Source organism: Rattus norvegicus, chromosome 5 (assembly GCF_036323735.1).
Source record: "Rattus norvegicus strain BN/NHsdMcwi chromosome 5, GRCr8, whole genome shotgun sequence".
Lineage (NCBI taxonomy): Eukaryota > Metazoa > Chordata > Mammalia > Rodentia > Muridae > Rattus > Rattus norvegicus.
Genome location: NC_086023.1, coordinates 101362135 through 101369324, shown reverse-complemented (window position 1 = coordinate 101369324; position 7190 = coordinate 101362135). Strand labels below are relative to the sequence as shown.

Genomic DNA, 7190 nt, shown 5'->3' with positions numbered 1-7190 from the left:
TATACACATTCTGCAATATAAGGGTGACAAGAACCCTTATATGATAAGACCCTGCATGGGCCTCGATGACTTTCACCCTGGCCACCCTGTTTTATTATTGTTATTCTTCAACATCTTTCTTTTAACTTAAGTTATGCCTTGAACCAACAAAACTCTTCATGCAGTGACATTAGAACCTCAAGTGGTCTTGCTACCATACATGGCTACATTCAGAGTGATTATACCAAAAGAACCTATGAAGGAGAACAGTATCTTCTTATGGCGTCATTGGAGACAAAATGGCCACATGAGTGACAGTTCCCCGAGACAAATCTGAAACTCCTGTATTTATACATGGCAAACTTGTTTTAGCAGGAGCTTTATTCACAGTGCTGTGCTGGTGCTTGGTCCTCAATGCTAGTAGCAGCCGGGCAGAGTAGAAGACTTGCTACTCACGGCAATTTCCTGCATTACAACATGGGCAAGTTATGCATCATTTGTTCTGAGTTTCTTCAGATAGACATGGGAGGGTGTGTTGATGTTACCTTCAGTGGGCTATTGTACAAGTTACATAACACATCTAATAGGGCTTACCACATAAAGGCATGCAACACCCTTCCTCCTGAGTGAGTCATTATTTGACTTCATCCCCAAATTAGGGAGTGGGAAGGATGCTGGTGAGAGACTTACTGCAGACTCACTCACACTAATTAAATAGCAAATGTTTAAACACACCACTCATAAAGGTAATTATTTCCTATAGTACTTATGGTATCATTTAGCATTATTTTATGTAATATAAATTAAGGCCTGGAATGGCTATGTCTTTATCCCAAACTACCATTTTCATTTCTATGAGAAAATGCTTTCCAGATTTTAAGAATACAACTAAGAAAAGAAAAATGATTTCTTTCAACCAGTCAACTAAGAAATGAAGGCTATAAATAGTGCCTACCTTTCACCTTAGATATAAAATTTGAAGACTAGGAGCCTATTACTGATCAATGATCATTTTGATTATGATAGTCATTAAGAAAAGACTTGGGGAGAATGAAACTTATTTACCTCCTTATATCTTTAGCTTTTATAAAATAACATCAAAGCTACTCTTCAAAAATTTGTCTGGCCAATAGTATGTGTGAATGATAGAATCTGGCTTAAACAGTGATATTCCAATTCAGAGTTCAAAAGCCTTTCTGACCTACTGTGAAACGAACTCCTCCATTTAAAGGAACTATCACTAGTCTGCTATACTATAAAACATTATACAGTAAAAAGTCTCTGTCCTAACCAAGACCATGTCAGACAAGGCTACAATGACTAACAGAGCCCAAGCCAGAGTTGCATATTCAACCTATAGTGGCACACTAACTCGATGAGGTTCTAAGCAATAAATATTAGCTGTGTAGAAAGATATGATAGAATGTGTCAAAGATTGGGCATAAAGAACTGAGTTTGATAGTTTATAAATAAAGAAGAGCCAAGAAGTATACATTGATAAATTCCTCAGCTTTGAGAAATAGAACTATCACAAGATTTCAGACATCAGCTTTAGAAGAAGAGATATAAACCTATGTACACACAAATACACCGAACACCTACAGAATGTCATCAAAAAGTCTAGACGTGTCTATAAATGTTGTCACCTATTGGAAGGCCAAAGGGGATGGCTGTTATATAGATAAACATCAAATAATTAAACAACAAATAAATTAAAGGGTTTATTCTGTAAGAAAGCACCTTTCTAAAAGAGAGTAAAAATATTGAAGCTTAGAAGTAAGGCAACAGAAGAAACAAGGTGGCTAGACAAAAGCTCAAAAGTAAAGACACCTAGAAGAATTTTAAGAGCTCTTTGAAAAAAATCAGCAAAGCCCATAATGTACAGTCCTTTAAGTAAATTAGTGGGGGGGGGAGCAGGCCAAGGAATAGTGAGATGGATACAGTGCAAAAGGTCCATCAAGAAAATGAGAAAAGATAGCAGAGAGACTCAATTAATTCTTGGCTTCAGTCATTCCTGAAGAAGACATTAGGGAGTTCCCCACTCTAAAATTGCCTTTTGACAGAGACAGGTCAGAGGTAAAGGAACAAATAACGCTAAAAGCACAAGGTGTGCTCAAATGAATTGGCAAGCTAAGGTAGATAGATTGTACACTGGAATCCTGGCCCCTGGCCAGGCATCAAGAAGAAACTAAAGGGTAAGGAAGGCTCTCCCTAGCCGATGTGCGGCTGTGTCAGAAAATTCCTTTGAATATATTTCTCTTAACATACGGACAATCAGCAGAAATTTCATAGTGCAGTGTGATCATGCAATATTTGCACAGAAATTGTAGAATTATCAAGTGAAGCTTTTGCTCGATGGCTAATATGTGAAGTCCCCTTTCTTTCTTTCTTTCTTTCTTTCTTTCTTTCTTTCTTTCTTTCTTTCTTTCTTCCTTCCTTCCTTCCTTCCTTCCTTCTTTCCTTCGTTCTTCCTTTCTTTCTTCCTTATTCCATGAGAAGGCAGCCAAATTTGGTGTGCTGAGTTTTATACCTCAAGGAGTTATTAAGAGATTTGGCACATCAGAACTACAAGCACAGAGTTAGGATGGGAAAAGTTATGTGGTGCTGGCAACTGACCCCAGCGTCTCATCCATGCTAGGCGATCACTACATTCCCTGCTCCTAAAAAGGAAAATTGATCTCAAATCACAATCTTGACCCAAGCTAATACTTGTGCTCATTTGTGATGGCTTAAGCTGAGAAATCACTAAGCAACGAGAAGACCCGCTAAAAGCAGGGGAGGAGGTGGGTTATCCATGGTTTGACTAAGGTGGGTGGAAATTTCCCCAAGACTAGGAGAGGGAGGAGGATCAGATTTAGGTGGATTTTACAAGTAACAGAATGGACTTCCCATGGGAAGAGGAGAGGGAAATGGTCAGAACGCACAAATCCAGGCTGTTGAGCAACATTGTACTTAAAGATGCAGGAAACATTTCATTGGTTAGACACGGGGCTAACCAACGGAACCAGGACAAATGTGCTCGCACATTTGTTCATGCTTTCATACTAGTGGGGCAGGCTTGGCAGAACCTCTAGCTGGTTGAGGAGTCGAGGTACTAATGGGGAACTGCTGCTGTACGCCGAGAGCTTGGTTGTGTCTTGACTTTGGGTGGTTCAATTATCACGATTATAGGCCTCAACTATTTGAGTGGGATTCAGAATTCAGAAATGTGACATTTATTGTATATGTGTGTTGCCAGAAAATGCTCAGCCTACTCCTATGACTTATCAGAGGGAAACCAGAAATACATTTTAAAAATAGAAATCATCACTGATTAATCCATTTGGGTTATTTGACTGGGGAAGTAAGCCTGAAAAAAAATCACAAATTTAATTTATCTTGCTGTTCAAAAGACCTTTGCCAAAACTCTGTGACAAGGGTTATTTAAACTTTCTCCTCTCTATTTTGAATGATGAGATATCTCACATATTCTGGAAAGGTCATAGCTTGTGGTAACAGAGATATAAAATACTGGCCACCCAGATGTAGCAGATGTTAATACTTTATTGTGTTTACTTTAGATCCTATTAATAAAAATAAAAATTAACACTGTACATGGGGCTGAAGTCCCAACTTCACCTTTCCCTTTTCTCTTAACAGTGAAACACACTTCTAGATGTATATGTCTTTCGTGTCCATTTCTCCAGAAATACTTGCTGTTTGCACGTTAGAATTCAGGTGATGCTATCTTCATACTACACTGTCTATCATTATTACAGTTTATTCTTCCTTTCTTTACATTCTTTTAAAACAGGATGTGGGGACTGGAGGGATGGCTCACTGGGTAAGAGCTGACACTGCTTATAAAGAGGACCAGAGCTCAGTTCCCAGAGCCATGTAGTTCGCTCACAGCCATCTCTAGCGCCAGCTTCAGGTTATCAACAGGTCTGGACTCTGTGGGCACAAATGTTCGCACACCCACACGCAGAGATGCCCACATACACATAATTAAAAATAAAATCTTTAAAAACAAAACCAAAAAAGAAGCAGACGTGATTTTCTCTTTGTCAATAGATTCTCTAAGATGTTTATTACATTCAGTACTTTCCTGTGAGCAATGTTAAATAATGCATCTGTTTATTTCTTAATTTTTATTTTTTAAATTTATATATGTATAATATAAACTTAATTTTGTTTCCACACATTTGACAATTTTATCTTTTTCTTTAATTTCTAATTTAATTTCATTGTGCTGTATTTAATTGGCTCTTTATAAATTCATTGCTATTCATTTTATATTAAAAATAATTTTCACATTGATAAACTATTGTGTGACCATTAAAATAATGTGCGGCCCTCTATTATTGAGGTTAGTATTCTATCGTTGTCTACAGTCAATTTTGATTAATAGAATTGCTCATAACTCCAATAATTTTATTCAGTTTACGTATTGTTCTCTCAATTATTGAGAAAGCTATTAAAATCATTGGCCATTCTCTTTTTATTTCTTTTATTTTAATTTTTGTTCTAATGAGAATCAAGTCCTGGCTATGGAGCAAATTGAACAAGAAGTCTACCACGGAGAGACATCCATGGTCTAAATCTTTGAGGTTAGTTGTACATTTCTGTTCCTTTGTGCAGTTCTATCACAATTTGCCCCAGGTATTTGGAGGACGTTGTCAAATGGATAACCTCTTACTATATCTTCTAGATAAATTGAGTCCTCTATCAATAAGACTTTATCTTCCTTATCCTTCGTAATATTTTTTTTACTGTTAATAAGAAATTTACTTATTTTTAAAAAATCCAAATGCTGGCATTGTCCAGAAAATTTTAACAGGTTTATTTATAATTGTTATAAATTTGAACTGTTGAAATATGTTCACTGAAACATTTTGCTTGCATTAATGCTTTACAGCTTGCATTTATATTAAAAATTCACACACAAATGAACGTGGAGAAACTGCCAATACCTGATCCTGTCCCTATGTTTCTACTCACGATCGTATACTTATGTACCCCATAAAAATATCCCCCCATAGAAAAAAATATCTAACATTCAGAACTACTGATAAGAAGAAGAGGAAACATTTTGTGGAGGGGGGATGAAATGTTTCCCCTCATAGTGGACTCTTAAGCATGTTCACAGCTTGCTAGCTGGAATTTTTTTGGGCATAATTGTTACACGTTTGGTATGGATAGCACACAGGTTGCTTCAAAACAGCCAACCAGATAGGCCTCACTTGCCTTCTGCAAAGCACTAATCCCTGCACTCTGAAAGCACAGATCTGTTTTGAAGTCCTGAGCAATTTCTCGCACCAGATACTGAAAGGGGAGCTTGAGAATCAGAAGTTCCACGGACTTCTTATAGCATCTGATTTCACGGAGTGCCACAGTACTAGGTCTGTTAACGACGAGGTTTCTTCACCCCTCCAGTAGAGGGCGCACTCTTGCGAGCGGCTTTTGTAGCCAGTTTCCTGGGTGCTTTACCACTGGTGGATTTGCGGGCAGTTTGCTCTGTACGAGCCATGATTTGGGCACCTCCTTACTTATTCTCCTTCTCCTTTGGCTGGAGCTCAACAAGCAAGAGGTGGCGCAGCGAAAGCTGTGAACACAATTCTTATAATATTCTTTCTTCCCCAAAAAATTTTTTTCTGACTCTAATAGAGATACACTGATGTTTTAATTAGTGTCAACTTACTGGTTCCCTTTTTTCCCATCCCTTTATGATCAACCTATTTTCGCACTGTTTTTAGTCTACTTATTGTAAGCTGCATTTAATTGTTATTTTGCTTTTTCTTCAGCCCAAGAATGTCTGTAATTTAACCAGGATGTTTAGAGAATAAGAAATTTACTTATTTTTAAAAAATCCAAATGCTGGCATGTGCGGCCCTCTATTAATGAGGTTAGTATTCTATCGTTGTCTACAGTCAATTTTGATTAATAGAATTGCTCATAACTCCAATAATTTTATTCAGTTTACATATTGTTCTCTCAATTATTGAGAAAGCTATTAAAATCATTGGCCATTCTCTTTTTATTTCTTTTATTTTAGTTTTTGTTCTAATGAGAATCAAGTCCTGGCTATGGAGCAAATTGAACAAGAAGTCTACCATGGAGAGACATCCATGGTCTAAATCTTTGAGGTTAGTTGTATGTTTCTGTTCCTTTGTGCAGTTCTATCACACTGTCTATCATTATTACAGTTTATTCTCCAATAAACTGTAATACATCATTTAATGTGATTATGGCTGAATGCGTACTTAGCTCCCTCAACTGTTTTTGCTATTTGTCCCATCTTTCCTCTGTTCCTTTTTCTTCACTTTCTACCTTAAAATCATACTCCTCTAGTGATATTGGTCCACCGTCAGAGAACAGTGTGAGGCCTTCCCATGGCACGCTGACATTTCACCCACTTAAAAAAATTTATTTAATTTATTGTCTATGGTCCTTCCTTTAGTTTCTGCTGGATGTCTCCAAATTCAGTGATTGTTGTTAGTGTGTTTTCATGATCACAGGTTATAGTTTTTAATCTCAAAAAACTTCTTCCTTGGGTCTCTTGTTATAGTTTTATGTTTCTCTTTAAGGTCTAAAGCATATGGAATGCAGTTATAATTTGTGTTTTAATGTCTTTGTTAGTTTTAACATCTGCTTCAGGTCTGTGATGAATTTGATTAATTTCTGTTTTGCCTCATTGTAGTTTATATTTTCCTGATACTTTGCATGCCTTGTAATTTTTGATTAAATGTCAGAGCTTACCGTATACCTTTGGTATCTGGGATAATTTTGGATGCTCATAAATATTCTTGAGTTTTATTCTCAGATGTTAGGTAACTTGAAATTGGTTTATATTATTGTCTTTTTTGGGTTTAAGGTTTGTTAAGACCCGGATAATACTAAATGTGGGCTAACTATTCCCGACTCCTGACACCAAATACTAATGGACACAGTTGCCAATGTCGCATGAGCCTGGAGACTTGCCACTGGTTGGAGTGAGCACACAACAGTTCAGTCTCGGTGACTACTGAGTTCCAAAGCTCTTACTCCGTATTTTTTGCCTGCCATGCACATTTCTCAGGGTTTGCATCTGCCTGTATTCAGCCACGGCCTGGAAGGAATCCCCATTCCTTACCTATGCTACTCTCTTCCTGACGAGCTAACTCTAGCCATGTAGTCTCCTCAGATGCTTGTCAATGTTTCCTCAAGTCACAGGCTTTTCCAGGTTCCAGCTG

General features: G+C 37.3%; 1 long non-coding RNA gene across 1 annotated transcript; it reads left to right on the top strand.

Annotated features, from left to right (window-relative positions):
• The first annotated feature begins 3633 nt into the window (after positions 1 to 3633).
• Positions 3634 to 6114, top strand: LOC134479003 (uncharacterized). The gene is made up of 3 exons (XR_010051854.1): positions 3634 to 4568; positions 5763 to 5863; positions 6014 to 6114. It is a non-coding gene; the product is annotated as an uncharacterized LOC134479003 (long non-coding RNA).
• The last annotated feature ends 1076 nt before the right edge of the window (positions 6115 to 7190 follow it).